Below are 21,233 nucleotides of genomic sequence, written 5' to 3'. Positions count from 1 at the left end.
TCGTGTCTGGATCAATACGCATATATGTAGACACGACTCAATACACATGCAGAACGGCGTTTGTGAATGAGAGAAATGTAGAAAAATACACTCGCTATCGAAATGTCATGCGGCTTAGCAAGCAGAGTTTCGTTTAACTTATGACTCGCTGTTGGCGAAACCGCAATGACCTTACATTTGGATTTTAAGGTCACATCGATCGCTCGCAAGCCGTTCTCGAGTTTCTCCGTAGGCGCGTTTAAGAGTTCAGTAGCCGGTATGACTTATACGGCGGAGGAGGCTGGGCAAACAAGAGCTTTTGAGGCTGAAAAATAAGTTCTAATACACTAATTTTGCTGATAATGGAAAACACAACCAGAATTTACAAATCTAGTTTTATTTTTGACGCCAGTTCAGCTAAAAAAAGATTTTAGACTTGTCTTTAGAATCCGACTCGACTCCTATCCAGTTTTGTCTTGAATTATTGTAGTCTAGACCCTTTTTTTGTATTGGTTTATTAGTTTTCTTCCCTCCACGATGCTTATTTAATCTGAAGAGGTTTCTTTTCCGACTCCTTGTTTTTCCGACCTTGTTTTCAACTATATACAGTGTGATAGGGTACTTTGTGTCTCTCGTAAACAGTTATCGGATGATCTGTTTCGACAGCCATGGAAGTTGCAGTGTACAGAACATTCCTGGCAGCATGAAGCTCTCGATAAATCCCGCCCGACATTGATCCCCACAGATTTATTTTCTTCACAAAAATTTAACCTCTCAAATACGGGCAACGGATGTTATTACTAACAGATTAGAGATAGGGAAATTGCTCTGCCTCCTATATGGCCTTGTTAAATAGCACATGCCATGTTGAAATGATATCGTGTAAACATTCCTCTATTAATCAACACTACTACAAGGCACTGGCGGACTCAGAAAATGTTTTCAAAAGAATTAGCATATGTCAATTTCTAAACTCAAAGCTCTTGTGCTTCGTCGGTGGCGAGTGAAACACTTAGTTGTTTATTAACTTCAGGTTGTTAAAGGTCACTAACTGCTGTGGCGGCCTCCCAAAAGCCCCGGTAACATCCTCGCTCGTGGGAGGTGGGAAACAGCGGAGTAGCCTTTCAGTGGGACTTAGTCCTGAAGCCGCCACGGTAGCTGTGAAGGCCTAACAGGAACCCCGACCAAACTGGCCAAAAGAGGCTCAGGTAAGTCTGCAGGGGGCTAGTCGCCCCTTCAGACTGGTTCATGATTACAGAAACCGGCACAGGAAATTTAATTCTAAGGCCTTCTGCGTCCCATGGCGCAACGAGCAAAGATGATGATAGACCGCCGTGGCGAGTTCGCGAGGCTGACGCAGTTTCTATCGTTAGCCATGTTCATCGAGGCAAAGTCTTTCACTTCGCTCTGACGGAATCGAAAGCTCGAAAGAGCCTCGAAACGGCTGAGTTTCATCGACTCGCAAGAGTGGTTAATTTAGTACCTTTGCAAACTTCAAGATGATAAATAGCTCGTTGTTTCACATATTTGTTTTATCTGGCAGCTGTAATGCTGGCTCAAACAAATGGTTCCTGTGGATTTCGGTTAGTCTCAGACTCTTTAAACTAAAGGCAAAATCATTAAATCTCAGTTGGAGGTGACGCCAAATTTCAACTTCGGTTAAATATATAGAGCCACGGTCATTTAAAGTCGTAAAAATATTGATAAGAAGCCTTGGTGGGTCTTTTTGTCCTTTTCTGACATTTTAACAAAGCGCTCACAAGTACTTTTGTTTTCTACACGTGTTCTCATTGTGATTGTCTTTGTTTCGAGAAGTAGATATTTCCATATACCAGCGCTGAGGTCCGAGAACATTAATTCACTAAATTTGAAACTAATTGTGATCTTTTAAAGCAATGCTTTATCTCGATTCATGGTTTAAGGAAAGCGAAGGTTTGTTTGGTCTGTGACCTCTTTGTAAGAGCCATATTCACTCAATACTTTTCAAAGAACTTTAAGGAGCCCAGTCACGGCATTTTCAGTTATTTTGGCCACGTCCAAAATTACTTTTAAATTGAAGGCAACCTAAAAATAAGATATAAAAACACCAAATAGACAATGGTAAACCATAATGGAGCAAGGATGGTCAAGGATGGAGAAGATTAACTCGGATTACAAACGACGAACTTGAAAAATTTAGACTAAACTTTTCAAGCTGCGTAAACCGTGACGTGACTCCTTTAAAAATCTCAACTACTAGGCTGTCTTCGGATAATGGCTTGTTTTGGCCAAGGAAATTTCCGGGGTGAACTTCCTTTCTGTTGAAATCTTTGACAATAACTTGAATTAAAATGCTGACTTTGTATCACCCCTGTAACGGCACGAGGATTAGAATTTTCCCCGTCAGCTGTACTTCAACTGGGTGCTTCAACAGCCTAAAGGAACTCACTGTTTCACATGATCGATCAAGAATCAAGAAACTTCGCTTTAGAACAGAATCGCCTAACTTTTGACGAATGCATATAGATATGCACAGAATAGAACGACATAATTAGTTGTTTACGATACGGGCGCCAACTGCTGGGAATATAACGTGTTAACATTAAAAAATTTGGAACGCTTCACGAATTTGCGTGTCATCCTTGCGCAGGGGCCATGCTAATCTTCTCTGTATCGTTCCAATTTTAGTATATGTGCTGCCGTTAAGCGAGCACGTCTATGGCATGGCAGGTGTTAGCATTATATTTGTTTTGTCCTTATGCTGTGCTCACTTGTGGTGACGCTTATTCATTTGAATGACAAGTTTAATTACATCACACGCATGCGCGTTAGTTGCTTCTGAAGGCTGCGTAAGAAGAAAGCTTTTGTGGTTGAAGCCTGTCACGTTCTGTGGGCAAATATTGGAGTAAAACTGAACCGGAAATGAATAAAATCAGTGATATTGGCCTTTTCATTTTTATTTTGTTTAAGAACTTTGGGGTCAAAACACTTAAATCCAAGTACAATAAAGACGTTTATACTTTCATCCCCTGCCGCGCAGCAAAAAAAAAAGGATCTTCGCATGAAAAAGCTAAAACAATCGCTTCAATGGGTCAAAAACACGACCAACCAATGTTCTGTTTCTCATGAATTTTAAAATTTCCGCCATTTTGCTCTGTAATCTGCGAAAGGACTGAAAACTAACGTTCTCCCCTAGTCTCTCGCGGCCTTTCTTTCCAAGATGGCGGATGTTATTTCACCTAACCTGGCAAAGGCGGCTGAAGTAGCAAGAAATAGGCGTGTTTTCAGGTTCGTAACAGCTCTTTAAGATCTTCTATTTTGTGTATTAGTTTCATAGAGGAAGAGAAGCGTAATATTTTGTTACTTATGCCCACGATAACATGATTTAAACGGTATTAAACCGGTCGTTCGTTTCGCCCGTTAGCCAGTTCGTCCGATGTCAATTCGCCCGGACTGAAAGTTCAAGAATGATGTGTTAAATTCTTTCTTTTACCTAAACGAGCGAAGAACACAACATTGTGGGCATTTTGAAGCAAAATTAAATTATTTGTTGGGAGCAACTACACAGTACAGGACCACTTATGACGGTGTATTTATTTGGTGGCTCGTTTGGCTCGGCAGTGGATAAAAGAACGAGGAATAATTATGTACGCGCGAAGCCCTAGGTCTATATATTCAGTGGCACGTTAAGCTCGGCAGTGGATGAAAGAACGAGGAATAATCTATATACGCGTGAAGCCCTAGGTCTATATATTTAGTGGCTCGTTTGGCTCAGCAGTGGATGAAAGAACGAGGAATAATCTAAATGCGGGTATCCGGTAGTTTCCATACAAAGTCGTTTCGATACAAGTCGAAGTCGATTCAATACACATCTAAAGTCGATTTACGGTCATGACGCCCCCAAGATATAACGCCTCCCACATGACGCTCCCCAACTAAGGCTCGTGTTGCTGTTGTCGATCATCGTCGTTGATTCTGAAATGCAGTTCATTTTGCTATGATACGTCATGTATCACACATGAAATTACAGCTTGTGAAGGTCAGATTTATAATTTGTTGATTTATGTGACGTGATTTCCACCCTAAGTAAAAATAATGGTTGCATTCGACAAAGCATCCTTTTGGTTGCACCATTGTGAACAATGAAAATCGCCGAACGAGACCAAACGATTACGGACCAAACAACAGCGGATCGAAATCCTGCATAATTTAGTATGTTTAATACATCTGTTTAGTGATAAATTAAATTGAACATAAAACATTGTTAGTGCTGGATTATATTTAACGCGTGTATGCTCAGTTTGTCAATATAACTTCAATAGAACGTTTGTTTACAATTCAGACCGTAATTATTAAGACTTCAGCTTATTTGCAAAGATGCTCAAGTAGATCAATGTTCTTGTTTATTACAAAGTCCTTGCTTGCTTTTTTAAGTTAGGCTTATTGTTATGCAATTTCAAAACACCACAGTGAGAAGATCACAAGTCTTGGTTTATTGTTTTTCTTTTTACGTTATTGCAATTAGAACTTACTGGTACTTAAAAAGCGCAAGCAGGTTCTTTGTTAAACAAGTGAGAAAATCATATTTATTATTTTTAATTGTTCGCAAGCTTATCCTTTTTCGTTTGGATCTCGGGTGTTTTGTAACTATTTTTCTATCAGGGGCGTTATATCTTAATGGTAGGGGGTGTAATGTCTTATGGGGGGTGTCATGTCAGGAGCGTTATATCTTGGGAGCGTCATGACCGGTTACCTTTAAGTGGATTTGATGTAAACTGAAGTCAATTCGATACAAAACTTTAAAATACCCAGCAGTCTGAAATTACTGGTATTATAGAATTTCCACGTTTAGAATTGCCTAGCAATACTAGATGTTTTTGTTTTGTAGTGGATGATTTGTTCCACTGTGGGGCTCGTCTGACTTCCCTTCTAATCGGGCTCGTTTCAGAGAAGAAGTTCAGAGTATTCAGCTAAGCAGTGGAAAAAGTTCCAAGACCTCCAGACAAACATGATTTTTCTCCTGGGATGACACTCTTTCGATCGGTCACTGTTGTATGCAATGTGAAGATGAAAAGACTTTCCTTGAGATTTTCTTCTAGTTACTGTACTTTTGTCACAAAATGGCTTCATTTTGTATCGAACTGACTTTAGTTTGTATCGCATTGATTTTAGATGTGTATCATATCAACTTCCATTTGCATCGAAACGACTTGTATCGAAACGACTGTAAACCTATATGCACGTTAATATAAGTCCTAGGTCTATATATTGAGTGGCTCATGTGGCTCCTTTGACTCAGCCCTGGATGAAAGAACAAGGAATAATCTATACGTGTGTTTTGTCTTAGGTTTATATAATTTATTTAGTGGCGTGTTTGGCTTGTTTGGCGCGGCAATGGATGACAAGGGAGCAAACAAGCCAAACAAGCCTGCTCATTTGATAGATTGTTAAAAATGGCCCAGTATTCTGTGTTTGATTCATTGACCAAGGAGCTAACAGTTCGGGCAAACTGACTTATAGTCTGGGTGAACTGGCGTCAGGCAAACTGGCTTTCAGGTGAAACAACCGTAATTCATTTAAACAAGCACTTGTTCCTGTTTGTGAAGACAATCATCTATTATGGCAGTTGATCAAAGCCAACCCAGTCTTTCATTATTTGCGAGTTGTGTAGACTTTTCAACTGTGCTGTATATTCAGTTCATATTTACTATATAGATAGTTGACAGCTTTAAATGCATAAATTTCGTGAAACTGCAGTCTGTGGCTGGCAGTCTTTTAGGACCTGTTTACAAGCGAGTAGGGTAACCCTAGCAAGAGGGTCAAAGACAGCCCACATTTACAAGCCAGTTATGCTTTGGTTAACCTGGTAAACAAAACATGCAATCAATAATAATAGTTTTACTGCCAAAACCTCTTTGCACTTGAATTACGTGCTTCATAAGTTCCACTGAGATTATTTCAATTTCTAAACTCAATTAGAATCCCAAACAATTAATTTTTCTCTAATTTGGGATAAATTTGATGGCAAAACTATAAAAAATTCTGCAATCAAATAAATTTAACGACGGAAGCCACAAATATTGTTGTGAAAATTTTGTCGCAAAAAGCAGTTATTCAATTTTTTCTATCCAAAGCAAAACTAAAACAATTGTGAATTTATACATTTCTCACTTGACAATTTGTTTGTTTTGATGGTATTTTTTACCATATTTTCTTTTCTTGGAGCCCAAATAAATTTGTCCTGGGTAGGTGAGTTATCCCTAGCAGAGGGTTTATGAGTTAGGATCATCCTAGCGCATCTTGGCAGTAGGATGATCAGCTGAGAACCTTGCGCTCGGATGATCCTAGCGCTAGGATCATCAACAACAACAACAACAATCTTTATTATTTTGTACTCTCTCACACAAAAATACTAATAATTATTTTGTAAAAAAAAATGTCAATGATAAGAATTAGAGTATTGGCTGCCTGGAATTAATTAATTAATTAGTTAGTTAGTTAGTTAGTTAGTTAGTTAGTTAGTTAGTTAGTTAGTTAGTTAGTTAGTTAGTTAGTTAGTTAGTTAGTTAGTTAGTTAGTTAGTTAGTTAGTTACAGCTGTAGTCAGTAACTTTTTATCATAGAGTTTTATTTTCCTTAGTTTTTATTCTGATTTTTACAGCTTAGTTATTTTATTAGTTAGTTTATTTTGCTCATGTTTTGTGTATTGCTACGTTTTTTTTTTATTATTATTATTATTATTATTATTATTATTAATTTTTATTGGTGAAATATTTTTAACCTCATTGTAAAGTGCTACTGGATGGTAATAGAAATAGCGCTATATAAATAAAGTATTATTATTATTATATTATTATTATTATTATTATTATTATTAATAAGCAGAGGGGCTAGCAGAGCCAGGCAGCCAGTTGACATCAGTAGTTAAATTTGAAAATAAATTGCAAGTCAGCAAGATAGCACAAATGCACACAAAAAGAAAGGAACAGAAGAGAAAAGAGAGAGAGAAGCATCATCTTTCTGTATAAATGGGGCCTTAATTTGACCGATTTTTCCCTGTGAGAGCCTGCAGCATGGTTGTTTACAGTGGTTAGCTATCAAAAATAGAAATGATAATGCCATATAAATAAGCTGTTATACTGGAAATTGTTTTCACCAGGACTGCTCTGGTATTTTAACTGAGATCGCTCTTCTGTGCTGTTGAGCAAATGATCATGTTGGGCATTTTGTTTCTTCAGAAATTACTTTGTCCATGTAAGATGTGAAATAAGTTATGTAGGAACAGACTTGCACATACTTGGCTTTTTCAGACATAACATGACACACTTTATTTCCTCACAAGGACTATAAGCTTTAGTGTTAATTTTGTACATTTTGTCGACCAGCAATTTTTGGTAGTGTGTCAGACCATATCTCAATCTGGCTATCATATGAAAGGTCTGAAAGAATGTCTTCCCAAAGCACTGAAACGATTTTAAAAAGCGTTGGAGTTATTATCACTTTGTTGGGCATTGTGGCGCATTTTGCACACTAAAATGGTGAATTTGGCTGGCTAAAAAGTATTTTAGCCCGCTGAAATAGGCCAATAAGTAATTTCAGCACTTACAATATGCCCTATTGAACTTTCCTTCATGTCTTTTACAATTTTTGAAAACTCAAATGGTAAGATTTTGTGATTTCTAGCAAGGTTTGCTTGGTTTAGTTGTGTATTTTCATCCAGGGAAAATAAAGCCATTCAACTTGTAAATGCTCACTGGATTGTTCAGACTGTTTTGGTGTCATTTGTTCAGTTTTTATTTTCTCAATACCCTCCAAAATGATAATAATAGCAATAGTCTTATTGATGTCCTTGGGCATCAATATGTTTTGGGTCGTTCTCAGAGCTCATTCCACAGCCCATGGCAGTCTGTTTGTATAACCAAAGATCACACATATGTCCACATAGTCATGATTGTCAATTCAGATCAATTCTGTTCCAGCTGGCAACATTTAAGCAACTTGAGCACCTCTTGGAAAACTTACCCCAAGATCATGTCTGCTGTGTACATGAGTGCCCTAAAAGCTGCTCTTGCAGGTCTCACTAGGAGATACAGCCAATGTCAGTACTGTTTTTCTCACGGATGCATCCATCTATGTCAACACATCCTAACAAAGATATTGATGAAGCTAATTTTAATATAGTTCTCATAACTGAACTATTTTCATTATCTCTTCAGATTGCAGTCATTACCAACGCTCTGTTTATGAGCAAAAAGCACTAAAATCACACATGGTGAGACCACGGGAACAAGGCAACTAGCCAATGTAACCAGCTCAGTACAGGAGTTAAAATTGCAGGGGAGATGTCTTGTTCTTTGTAGCTCGTGGCACCTGACTGTGTTTACCAGCTTCACACACCAAAGTGCAACAGAATGCAGCAGAAACAAACCTGAAACAATCAATTAAGGGAAGTAATCAATGTCACATCAGAGACATCAGAACAATTGCTTTGTGATGAGTGCAGTGATGTAGTGGTAAGTGAATTGGACTCTGGATTGTCAGGCCTCTGCTTTTAGACCTCAGAGCAGATTACAGATTGAAGCTCTTCTATGTGTCTATGTGAATGATCACCCTACACGTGATCATTTTACTCCACTGGTAAATGACTTGGTCAGCAAAATATGGCAAGTCACTGACAAAGAGGAATCCTTAAACTTGGCTTTGAGTGTGTGCTGGGTTTACATGTTCAGTTATGTTGTCAAGTGTGTTATCTAAATGAAATATACTTTGAAAACAAAAAATGTGCAAATGGTTGCTCAGCTGATCAAACAAACTAGTTTGTCACTGTTTTATACCGACAGTATACATGTACACATACACTGTAGCTCTAGTATTTTTCTTGCATATGACTGTAGGGGTGCTGATCTACATGTAGTCTCATGCATCAGTACTTAAATGTACTGCAAAGCTAAATAACATTCCTGGTTGTTAATATTTATGAAGCAAACTGCTGTTATTGATACCATGTTTCTTCAGACTAAGAAAAGATCCTCTTTTAGGCAGTCATTTGATTGTTAAGTAGAAATTAATGGCAATAGTCAGCTTCATGCAAAGTTTTTTCAAACGGAAGTGTTCCCTTCGCATTCACATCACTCTGAAAAATGGACCTTTTGTTTCATAGTTTCACTTCAAAATTATGTTAAAAAACCATACAATGCTAAAACATGTAATTTTGCAATAGCAATTTGGGTCACTGTTTACCAATGGCACGACTGAATTATCTTTGATTCAGAAATATGCTTACTCAAAAGATCTTTTTTAAAACACGAGTTACTATCAGTTTCCTGTGGGAGGGAGGGAGGGAGGGAGGGTCAGGAAGGGAGGGAGGGTCAGGAAGGGAGGGAGGGTCAGGAAGGGAGGGAGGGTCAGGAAGGGAGGGAGGGTCATGAATGTATGATGATTGTATGGATGGGATGTGTGAGCACCCACAATCCCTAGAGTCGCTCAGTTGTCACATTATCTTTTAAGTTTGAGTGGCAGTACTGGTATTCACAGGTTTTTTTTGTGTAATTTTCTTGCAGGTTCTTAGCTTGCTGATTGATAAAAATGTTGGCGATGATTGTTAAAATGCATATCAGTTATTGGGTGAGCTTTGATTTGTGATCTATTTTAATATTTTGGCATTACTGTCGTATCAATTTTTGGATGAATTTGATAATGAATATCAGTTGCCTTAAGTCTACATTCACTACAGTTGGTTTTGTGATTATTGTGCATCTAAGGTTTTAAAATAGGTTTCTTTTCAAATAGAGCTTTTCATGGAAACTGCTCCTAAGTCGATACAAGGATTTAATTCTGCAGAGCCTGGTAAGCTCATGCAATTTATACCCCAGCAGGGCTGAATTTAGGTTATTTTCATGAACTTGATGGAACATCAACATTGTAGGCAACCTTACCTGTGTCCAGATATAAAAGAATTGGTTTGTTAAAAGAACTTATTTGTTTATCTGATTCTTGATCTTGCTCATTTCTATCCAATTTGAGGACTGAAGGGTAAATTGGGTGTGGTTATGTGGGTTACGAGGGGAGTTTGGAGTAAGGAAAGTAGTGACAGAAGAAGGAGTGAGTGAAAGAAGACTGGCACTAGTTGTTTTACTGTCCAGGTCAGTAGTCGCTCATCCATCCTTCTTGTGATGTTTTTCTCTGCAGAAGTTAAGCATCATTGCCTGTGTGCACTGCCTCATCTGCGTCGGATCCCAAAACTAGTTCTGCTCTCCAAGGTGCCAAATGTAAGTAACATCACTCACTTGATTGATTGGGTTTCAAAAAACCAAAACCATAAGCAACCATTTTAGCTAATCACAAAGAATTACAACCCCTCTAATATAACTACTGTGTTTTTTACACCTCAGTTGATGCCAGTCTGTATCATGGGATGAACAGAGCGTGAACCCCACATCACAGACCAAGTACTCACTAGTGCTGGACGCTCAAGAGATCATCACACGTCACGTGACTTCATTGGTTCCGATGCTTCACGTATTGTGTGACGAGAGCCAAAACTTGATTGGTGGCTGTTTTTAGTTGATGATTAAAGTGACACTTCAAAAAATACACTACCGTTTACCATTTCTTTTGTTCGAACCCCTCCACGCAGGCGCAGAGTCGAACTGCGTGGATTGTGGGACTGCCTTTTTGTCCTCATTGCCACATGTCCCTCTTAGTCGAGGGGTTCTCGTAATGCCAGATTGCCTTTGAGACTTTGATTGGACAGATGCTTGGACTAGGATTTTCACGTATTCAGTGCTGGTTTATTTCTGGAATATATCACTGTGTACATGTAAATCGTACGGTAGCTGTTCGAAGTTTAAAATTCTTACCCAGAAAAATTTATTGAAATCCTCCAAACATTATTTTTTTTGCCACTTCCCGGTCAGAAATTCATTCTTAATTCCCTGTAGGTGCTGTAATCTAACGGTTTCAGTTATAGTGGTTGATGCGCTTAGCTACAACTGAAATTAAGAAATATTTCAAATAAACATAATAGGCTAAAAATCCCAATCCTTCCTTTCGGGAAGGAAATCAGTGTTAAATTAGTGATAATCATAGTCCAAAAAACTAGCCAATCATACAATGTTTATCCAGAGCCACCTTTTCCTCGCTCAAAGCCCGGCCAGCTAAGAGGGACAGGTCTCTCTCTCTCCGTAGAGGCTCGGAAAAGCTTTTAGGGAGGAGAAAACCCGATATGAATGCAAACACAAAGATTTCTATAAGGGACGTGTCGAACCTCCGCGGAGGACTGGAGAGAAGGAAAAGGCGGCTCTAGGGACTGGGGATATCAATGGTTGGAGTATTACTAGGGACAAAACAAAAGAGGGGGGAGGCGGTCATTGTTACTAGTAACAGTTTCACAAGCGGCTACGACATAAGACTCTCCCTAGATTTCTTCTGGTATGTGGATAACGCAGGGGGACCAATCATGGAAAACACTTACGTGTAGCGCAACGCGTCAGGGAAAGCACCGGAAACGGGAAGGAACGCGCGTGGAATTTACGAGGAAATACCAGGAAATACATGATGGAACGCACGGTGTAAAAAAACAGATAATAATAACAATAAATAACCTTTATTTACCCTCGGCAATGTTTATAGCACAAGTGCTAGTGGGGCCGAGCAAACAACCGGAACAAATCAAACTGAACATAACATTGTTAAGAATCCTCGCTGGCCGGAGGCAAACCAGTTGGCTATTTTCAAGCGTGGCCGAGGATTTGAACTCGGGGCTACCGAGAAACAAATCCAGGTAGTGGCCAGAGCGGGACTTGAACCCGGGACCGCTGGATTGCGAGTCCGACACGCTGACCGCTCGGCCACGCTGCCTCCGAGCCGTGTAAACGCCCACGGATAGTGTTGGGTGCCAAAAACCCCTAGGGGAAAGCCCTGCGCTATGTACAATGGAGCACATGTACACTAGGAATTCAAATGGAATTATATAGAAAAACACGTGAGATATTAAAGGAAATGCGTAGGGATCACACGATGTCTAACTATTAAATGCATGTGGGACTCAAGGTGCAAGGGCAACGTCGGAGGGAACCCACTGGGAAACGGGTTACGTATGTTAGAGCGCACAGGGGAGGGCCAGGAAAAACAAAACGGAAAACGGTAGGAAAAGCACTTAGGATGAACAGGAAAATTGTAGAGTAATGTACAAGGAAATGCGCTATTGAGCGCATAAGAAACGCGCAGTGTCACAAAATGAAGGAAAGCACGGCGGATATTGCAGGAACCCCCGGGAACCATTAAAGAACCCTTTGGAAAAGATAAGGAAGCATTAACCGGGAATACGAGGAAACGCCCACGGAACACATGGGGAACCTAGATGAATAGCACGAAAAGTACAAAGTTTGCACGGAGCATCAGACGAGAGAGACTTTGGGGAACCCACAGTAAATATATGCACGGGAAATGTAAGAGGAAACTCACAGGGAACACACGGCGTAACGAACGGGAAAACATAAGAGGGACCCATGGTGAATGCACGAGGAACTTAGGAGAGACCCCATCGGGAAATCAAAGAGGAACGCACGGGGTTGCGTATATGGAGAAACACCCGGAACAACTTATAGCGAAACGCGCGAGAAATAGAAGGGACTCAAAGGAAATGCACGCGAAGCATATGCCTGCATAAGGAAACAGGTGACGAAATGCAAGAGGAAACCTATGGTGTAACAAATAGGTAAAGGCATTTGAAAACTTACAGCAAAACGTATGAGCGACATAGCGAGGAACGTAAACTCGCCGGGAACTCGTCGGGTAACGCACAAGGCTGTGTATGGTTCAAAGCACAACTGAGGAAAGCCGTAGCCGAGCGCAGGAAAACAAACTCAGACAATGCCCATGAAGCGCATAACGCAGGGAGGTCAAGACGTGACGGACGAGCAAACACATAAGGAAACTAATTGTGAATTCACGGGTGTCGGTGAGGGAAGCCCACAGAAGCGTGAACTACTTTGCGTGTGGTGGAAAGCACAGGGATTAGAAGGAGAAACGAAAAGAGAAATGTTAGAGGAAAAGAACAAGGGAGCGCATGGTGAAAAGGATGATGAAAGTCCGTGGGGTTGAATTGCGAATGCAAGGGGAAGGTAAGAGGGAACCCACAAGGAAATACGTCAAAAAGTCACCAACGGGCAACAAAAATCTGGCCGTATTGTCGGGATGGCCGTATTAAAAGGATTCTTTAAATAAGAAAATGACTGACTGAGCTTTTGTCTGGGCCAGAATAAAGAGGCCGCAAATAACGAGGTGGCCGTAGGGCGGGTAGCCTGTCAACCCTTCGTCACAGAAATCGTTTCCTGGCTCGGGTATGCAGACGTTATTTTCGGCGGAGACAAGCGACAGCCGGAAATACATCTGCCTTCGCAGCCTATAGGGCGGGGTTCCACTTTACCTCGAGAAAACCTCATTTTTGTTAATGCCCTTCATCCGGCTACATTTAGGAGTAATAAAATCATACAAATTTCAAACTTCAAATTTCAGAAACGGTTCAATTAAAAGTAGTTATCTTCAATTTCTTTTTTTAATTGTTTCTTCATGTAGCTTTCCCTTAACTATAAGCTTTAATTCGCAGGCCATCAGATCTTTACGCGGGAATATTTAAAACCCTGAAAGTTTAATTAAAGAAATATGACGGCCGCGTGAATCAGTCTTTACAAATGTATTTAACTGATTTCATGTATGACAGTCTTAATAAAGCCTAAAAATGCAAAGATCTGAAGGGAAATTGATATTTTTGAAGTGATACGATAGTTTTGAATAAGAATGAAAGTCAAAGTCGTGAAAATATGCGGCGACGTTTTTTGTCAGCGATTGGGTCTAGTTTGTAATCAATATTCATAACTACTTGTGGAATTTTCTTCACAGCAAACACGTGGTCATAGTGTGAAGACGTGGATTTATGCGTTCCTGGTGATGTCAGATCTGGTCACGTTCTTCCTTCGCAGTATTAAAATACTAATGGTGAGTGTATGTTTTAATCTTTTTGCTCTTCACCAAACCGTGAACAATTTCTACCTTCCTAAAGTTAAGTTCCGCCCTTCGCTCGCAGTCTTCTTTGCCGAGCTGCACACAGCTTCGTTCATAAACCAGATAGCCCTTGTTTTGCAATCACTGAGATGAAATATTTCAGTCGGAGAAGAGTTAAGAACTAATTTTTGCCCAAGTTTGTAAGATATTTACGCTTGATTTGTTTGATTCTCGTTGCTTGTTGCTCCCGGAAAGTTGAAACTGTTACCACGTGCAGCCGGTTTATACGAGCGTTGGTCGCTGCTTGCCCTCGTAGTAATAGTATATCTTAATGGAAGTACATTTGTCCCGAGATAATGCTTATGTTTCTCTTTATAGTCTTCCTTTCAAGGAGAGGAAATGGTCTAGCGGTGAAGATGGAATTCATTGGTATGTATGACCCAGCGAACGAAAGAAGGGATTGAAATTCACGAGGAGTTCAAATGATTATTCAACATTGGAGATGACAAGGAGATAAGAATTTTAATTTCATAACTTTCGATTAAAATGGTGGCAATATATTTGAAGTTTGCTGTGTAAGGATTAGTTATCGAGGGTTTTTTTATAGTGGAAAAAGTCGCGGTATTTATTTGTTTGGAACGACTGCTATATATTTTTCACTAACTGTAACCTTCGGTAGTAATTTATCTGAGATTTCGATCCTGGCAGCCACCATTTTGGTCAACACGATTTCAGCGAATATTTTAAGTGGTTAAACAACGTTGAGTTTTTACGGTGGCACTATATTTAACAACACAATCTAAATTTTTTGTCATCAAAACTCGTACGTTTTATCTCGGAATCGACGAAGTAATAAAATTGGGTCGGTTTTTAGGCTAAAGGAGGTTAAATGGCCTGTACGACAGCGATATTTGGCAAAGTCATAATGTAATTAAACATAAAAATACCAGAACAATGAAAATTGCTCTTGTACGGATAATCATCTGAATTAATCACATGAACACACAATAGACCATTTTACAGTTGTCTGCTCAGTGACCTGGTCTTTGTATGGCAGCGAGGCTAGAGTTGACCTTGTTTTGATACAGACCTCACTGCTTTTGTCATGTAAATGCACCTAGTTAGCATCAGAACAACTTGTTTTACACAACAAAAGCAGAGAGGTCTGTATCAAAACAAGGTCAACTCTAGCCTCGCTGCCATACAAAGGCCAGGTCACTGAGCAGACAACTGTAAAATGGTCTATTGTATTATGAAATTAATTATTTGCAAATATATTCAACAGTCTGAAACACTCGCAAAAACAAATATCCACTCTGGGCTAAAACGCCGATTGCAAATTACAACGAAGATTTCTAACGACTGCCGACAGGCATCCGAGGTATTCGGAAGATCGCCGACGATAGAATCCGGAGATCACTCCAAGATTTCCGAAATTTTCCCAACAGCGACGAAAGTCTTGGGGCAACTTTAAGGAATTCGGAAGGCTGAAGAGAAATTTCTGAGAGATTACAAACTGCATTCAGAATCATGTGATTACCGAGAAAGTTCTCCGTCATTCTAAATCGAGGCTTTTCTTCCATATTTTTTCACCACAGCTACTTTTAAAGAAAATAAAAATATTTTCAGGTTATTGGAAATACTACAGAACGCTCAAGTTTTTAAAGTGCCACCTTAACGACAGATCAACGTTAGTTTAACCTTTAGATATTGAAGCCTCCGGCTTCTAAGATCAATATCTGGTTTATAAAGGGTGTTGAAAAAGGTATAGCCAGTAATAAACAAAATCATCGACAAGAGATATTGTCTTGATGTGCTACCAAATTCTCAGAACTACAGTAAAAGACCAAGTAAGACAATCGTTAAGGAGAGTTGATATTTTCAGATTTAAAGAACGAACGAGTTCAGGATCGCGGAGAACAAAAACTGGATATATAAAACCTGTCTCTGTAAATGCTTAAACACTTGCAAATCAAATTCGATTCTGCCATTTTTTGTTTTTCAACAATTGTCTAGCAAGGACCTCCAAAAAGAGAACCTTTCGCATCCAACTACTACACAATAAACATTTAAAATTAGCTATTACACTAATTGTTGTTCAAGACTTTAAAGGCTGCCAACAATTTCAGTAACAATCTAAACCAAACTAGAAAGACCAGCTACAAATTTGTTAACAAGGATGACAATGTCTGCATTTGAATTGGTACTAAAAACGTGCTCTGCTATACAAAGTTCTCGTGGCGCCTTTATGATTTTTGTTTCCAGTCATTTCTAACGTTTAAATTTCTGGACTTCCAAGCGTTTTTCTTTGACAAACTTGTTCAAAATAGACTAAAATATTTTCGAAAACTTTTCAACAAGATATTTAAATTTTCATGGTGGAGTTTTTCAACAGTGTTTTGGCTCAGAGTTCATAAAACATACTGAAGCGGGAGAAGAAATTTTGCATTATGTTAGAAATAGACATCTTTGTTACCAGATATTGATTTTTTTGTAGTGTTTACACTTTGGATGTTGCATGGGAAAAGAGAACGGAGCGAACGGTTGCATCGGAAGAGAAAAATTAACTTGTTTCGAAACTTAAATGGTCATAAACCATCGAAATTGGGCAATTTTGCGGGGTGGACAACGGTTGGATTTTGACTAAGAGTTCTTGCTCCTGTGCAACTGATCCGAAGTGTACCATCTATATTCAGTATAGTCTGACAGAGAAAGGTATGAAATGACAAGCTACAAACAGTTGTAGATCAAACTAGATTGGATGTAAAATTAAACTCGGTTAGTTGAAACGGTACCTCACGATCACTTTGCAAGATTTAAAAATACATTTCGGAATTATATTTTTTATTTTGTCGACTGTTTAAGCCATTTGTCATTTCATCTTTTTCACGACTCAAGGAATTCTTGCATTACCTCGCACTATTAAACACCATCGCGAAGTTCGTCGAAAAAATGAAATTTGGGAGACTGTTTGGAAAAAAATTATTTTGAGACGGGAAAGAAAACTTAAAATATCAAAATTGCTTTTTCAATGCGAGGTGGTGCAGTAGTTCTTTTACGGGATTTATTGTTAACTGTTGCCTTTGAGAATTTTTTGCGATCAAAAACTTCTGAAGGGTAACCTCTTTAAGTTTTTCTGAGAAAAAGTTTTCAGGGGAAACGCTGTGCAAATTTTTTCAATTTTCCCGCCAAAAGTCTTAGTTTTTAAACGCGAACTTTTCCTTCGCACGTTTTTACTGATTTTCAATTAATTACTTACAATGTATTGCAAAACAATAAAATGAAAACAGCAGGTGGTAGTTTTTATTGTGTACATTATTTTAGCATTGTTAAAGAATATTAAAGACAATAAAAATACCTTAACAAATAGAAGTCAATTACACACGCGTCTTCAATATAACTTTTATTGGTTTTTAATAATACAATTAGAATTTAATACAATCAATTTAAATAAGCAAACAAAATAAAAAAAAATTGCGCTTTTAAAAGGGGCCTGGAAACTAGTCAGAATGTAGGCTATCTCTTTTACTATTTTTTGACTATGTAGGGTTGCCAAAAAGAAAAAAAATTCTGCGCTTTTGAACAGAGTCTAACCAGAAATCAAGCATATACTGTGAGTTTTGATGGGAAAAATCCTACATAGTGCAAGATTTTTCCACCAAAAGACTCAGTATATGTTTGACTCAAAACCAGACACCATTCAAAGTTGCAGACGTTTTTTTCTAAGGACAACTTTTTCCACTTTTCTATTTTTATCTTGCCCCTTTTAAAAGCGCAGTCTTAACATCAATTCAATGCCTCCTCGAAAACTAGAAAGATTTTAGAAAATTTGTGAAATAGTTACCAGACAACCAGAATGTAATTTCAACGAGTTTAATAACGAGACTTCTAGGCTGAAAATTCGAGTTGCAAAATCCAGGTAATGCGAATATTCTACCTCAACTTTAAAGCTACAACCTTGAAATACAATTCACGGCTTTCTCAAAAACTGGCAAGATACGAGACAGTTTGGTTGATACTAGACAATTTGACAGTAATTCCAATGTCTTCTTTTGATTCCTGAGATTTGTGTTGTGAAATCACTAGTACGAGGTCCGCCCTAACAATCTTTCACAAGAAACTCAATCGAAATAAACTTTGTCTTGTAAATCTATCTTACTTTTAATACATGACCACTGAAGAAACATCTAAACGAAGTTCTTTGCTTTCCTTTGCTTCTTTCTCCATATTAATGTCGCAGCATGTAGACTTGAGATGACAGTCTAAAAGAAAGATAAATAAAGCGTTCAATTAACAATGGGTGCACTGAAACCCAAAGAACAAAATATACATACAATGTGTACGTAACTTAAGTTAATACTCTCATCGGGAATGCGTTTGTCGTAGTTTATATCATCATTACAGAAATACCCGGAGTTTATTCACATCATGATATTACAACTTAAAACGCGGACAAGCAGCAACACGAAATAAACAGCACCGGCTAAAATATAGCCCGCTAAAATTAACCTTCATTTGCATCGTTTGCAGGTGAATAGTCACTGACACACTAAAATTTTCATGGCAAAAATTACTGTTCGCGACAAAACGGGCAATTTTGAATCTATGCGTGGTTAATAGTCGCCAATTTTTAAATAACTCGTGAAATTTTGGAAAATAAAATGCTCTTCGGTACATGTAGCTTCACATTTTTACAGTATTAAAATAAAGGTCATGTAATGTGCCGGACGCTTATGACCAAATACAAACAAGAATTGAAATATTTACACAAGCGAATAATTAGACAAAATTGCTTTAAAATTTTAAAAACCGTTCTTGAAATGCAATACTTCTGCAAACAAGCAGGTACGCCCAAGACAATTAATGAATTATAATGGGTTTAATTCTGTTTTTTTTCTTGTTCACTTTTGATCTCACCACCCGACAGCTCAAGGTAGTTTTAACAGAACGGCTTTTATGAAACGACTGAAAACGATTTTCACTTTGACAGCTATTTGAAACAAAAACATTTCCCAGTGGTATCTGAAATCCCAAAGGGAAATTCACGCAACAGTAAAAATCCACCACAAGGCAAAAACTAGATTTAATAAATAAATAACCCCGTGATTTGAGCATTTTTCCCCCACTATTAAAGTTTTAGCATATGATGAGACTGACTTTTGCAACCAAGAAAGTTATTTCACTTGCACTTTCATGACACATGCAGTACTCTCGTGTACCACTGTTATTACGCTCTGCAAGTTGGTTCTACCTTTTAAATCCATGGATAAGATCTAGGGCTACGTTTGCCAACTCAAATTGAATCTAAAGACTATGCAGTATTTTCATGTACTTACTATAGCAAAATAAAACGAGGTAAATTTTTTACTTTGGCCCCCTTGAAATGAGAAAGTATATGATCTTTTTCAACAAGAACCTCGTGTCTAAATTTCCAGACTGTCTGGTGTTCTTCACTGTAAATTTCTTTCAGGGTTTGTTCTGAGAATTTGATGATATATTAAGACAAAATCCTCCAGTTCAAAACCTTTCTTCTCATTGCTTAGTCCTTATTTTCACATCTCTTTGTTGAAGAAATAGAAAACATGACCAGTGTTTCTATCAAATTTTAGTATAAATCTACTTGAGTTCCATCACGAATGCCGTTCTCTGATTGGCTATGCTACTCACTATCTATTCTGTGATAGATAGTGAGTAGCGTAGCAGTTACATAAATGTAACAAAATGACGGCCACTTCTTGGCATTTTCGAAGTGTCTGTGAACAGGATTTAGATAAAGTTTTAAACGAATAGTAGATTTATACTAAAGCAATTAGATTATTTGCCCTCAATTTCTATACCTCATAGTTGACAAGGGCACAGGTGATAGTTGACTCGGGCTGCGCCCTCGTCAACTATCATGCGATAGAAATCTCAAGCTCATAATCTAATTGTTTAATAGAAACACAATTTTAAACCAATCAGCATGCATATTTTCTTTGGGCTATTTTCTAATTTAATTTTTTGCCTGAGTTGTGCACAATTATTCAAAGTTCGTGACAGCAAACATAAATAAAATTGTCACTGAACTACTATGAGATCCAATGACTCAATTTGATTCTTTCTCCTCTTGAGTCTAGGCACACAGCCCTTTCCCTTGGTTCTCTTTCAGGCATCTGGCAAGAAACTGAAAATGTTTTAACCTTTATGGAATTCCTTGACCTCTTAAGTTTTACAAACTACACAACTAAAAATAGGTCATCATATTTTTAAAGTTTCAACCCTACAGTACTAGGGGGAGTTTCAACAATAAAGGTAACTAAAGGTAAAGTCGTCATCAGGCCAAGTGATCCAAACTAGCACATTTTATTCCGGTTTCTGCAGCATCAATTGATATCAAGGCATCTTTCTACACCCCTCCCCCCACTCAAATGGGATTCCAGACTGTTGCAGGGTCAGCCCCAGTATAAAATTCACTCAGTGCCCATTCATTTTTCTGTATATCTGCAAGGAGGGAGGCACTGTGAGAGTAACATGTCATTTCCAAGAACACAATGCAGTATAACAGCTGAGCTGTGAAATAACAACATCTCTATTTGTTTTACCATTATTTTCTACCTGCAGTACGTCGCACTATTCCTAGCACAGGTAAAATCGAGGAACCGATTAAACCTCTCCAACCAGACACAAAGAAACACTAAGACTCACCTGATATAGAATTTACTGCCTTGGTATGAATCTTTCTCCACCTAAGTCAGAGCATACAGCTTTCTGTTTTGTACCTAGTAAGAAATGGGAACTGTTTTAGGTCTTCACCGGGCCAAGAGATCTAAACCACCCCTGGGTTAGGCTGTGACAGCTCAACCCAGTCTTTGTTGCATTAAGTGATATCGAGTAGTTCTTAACTCCCCTGTGGAAGGGATGCGAGTCTGTCTGTTTCACAGAACTACACAATTAGAAAAATCATCAGATTTTTAAGAGTTTCAAGGCTACAGGAGTGCTAGCAAGGTTTGACAATGATGGAATGGGATGGGATGCAAGTCTGTAGCAGGGTTAGCACCGAGTATCAAATCTACCCAGTACTCATTTGTCCAACTAGGCGGTGGGAGGCAGTGTGAGAGTAAAGTGTCTTCCCAAAGAACACAATGCAGAGACCCTAACCATTGGCTAAAACCCTGACTCCTCACACAAAACAATATTCTTCAACAACTAGTACCCCAGGCACTGTAGTCTTCAGGAATTTTGTACACCCTACACCTGGAGGGCTAAGGTATACAGCTACATAATAAGCGTTTG

General features: G+C 38.6%; 2 long non-coding RNA genes and 1 other non-coding gene across 6 annotated transcripts in view; 1 reads left to right on the top strand and 2 right to left on the bottom strand.

Moving 5' to 3' along the window:
• The first annotated feature begins 1,843 nt into the window (after positions 1 to 1,843).
• LOC145489992 (uncharacterized) lies at positions 1,844 to 12,764 on the top strand. 2 transcript variants are annotated; one of them, XR_014049654.1, is made up of 6 exons: positions 1,844 to 3,246; positions 8,174 to 8,470; positions 9,518 to 9,581; positions 9,747 to 9,803; positions 10,146 to 10,225; positions 10,349 to 12,764. It is a non-coding gene; the product is annotated as an uncharacterized LOC145489992 (long non-coding RNA). The 2 variants fall into 2 exon arrangements; XR_014049653.1 differs by lacking the exon at positions 9,747 to 9,803 and having other exon boundaries at positions 1,852 to 3,246.
• LOC145491593 (U6 spliceosomal RNA) lies at positions 2,564 to 2,672 on the bottom strand. Its single transcript, XR_014049863.1, has one exon. It is a non-coding gene; the product is annotated as a U6 spliceosomal RNA (small nuclear RNA).
• Positions 12,765 to 17,351: 4,587 nt separating the features above from the next.
• Positions 17,352 to 21,233, bottom strand: part of LOC145491484 (uncharacterized) — a 5,821-nt gene continuing 1,939 nt past the window's right edge. For all 3 annotated transcript variants that reach the window (XR_014049841.1, XR_014049839.1, XR_014049840.1), the window contains 2 exons: positions 20,646 to 20,719; positions 17,352 to 18,223 (listed from right to left, as the gene is read on the bottom strand). This is a non-coding gene — a long non-coding RNA (uncharacterized LOC145491484). The remainder of the gene's footprint in view (positions 18,224 to 20,645; positions 20,720 to 21,233) is intronic.

This window comes from Orbicella franksi, chromosome 6 (assembly GCF_964199315.1).
Source record: "Orbicella franksi chromosome 6, jaOrbFran1.1, whole genome shotgun sequence".
Lineage (NCBI taxonomy): Eukaryota > Metazoa > Cnidaria > Anthozoa > Scleractinia > Merulinidae > Orbicella > Orbicella franksi.
The sequence above is the reverse complement of the archived record's forward strand: the minus strand, read 5'-3'. Positions and strand labels throughout refer to the sequence as shown.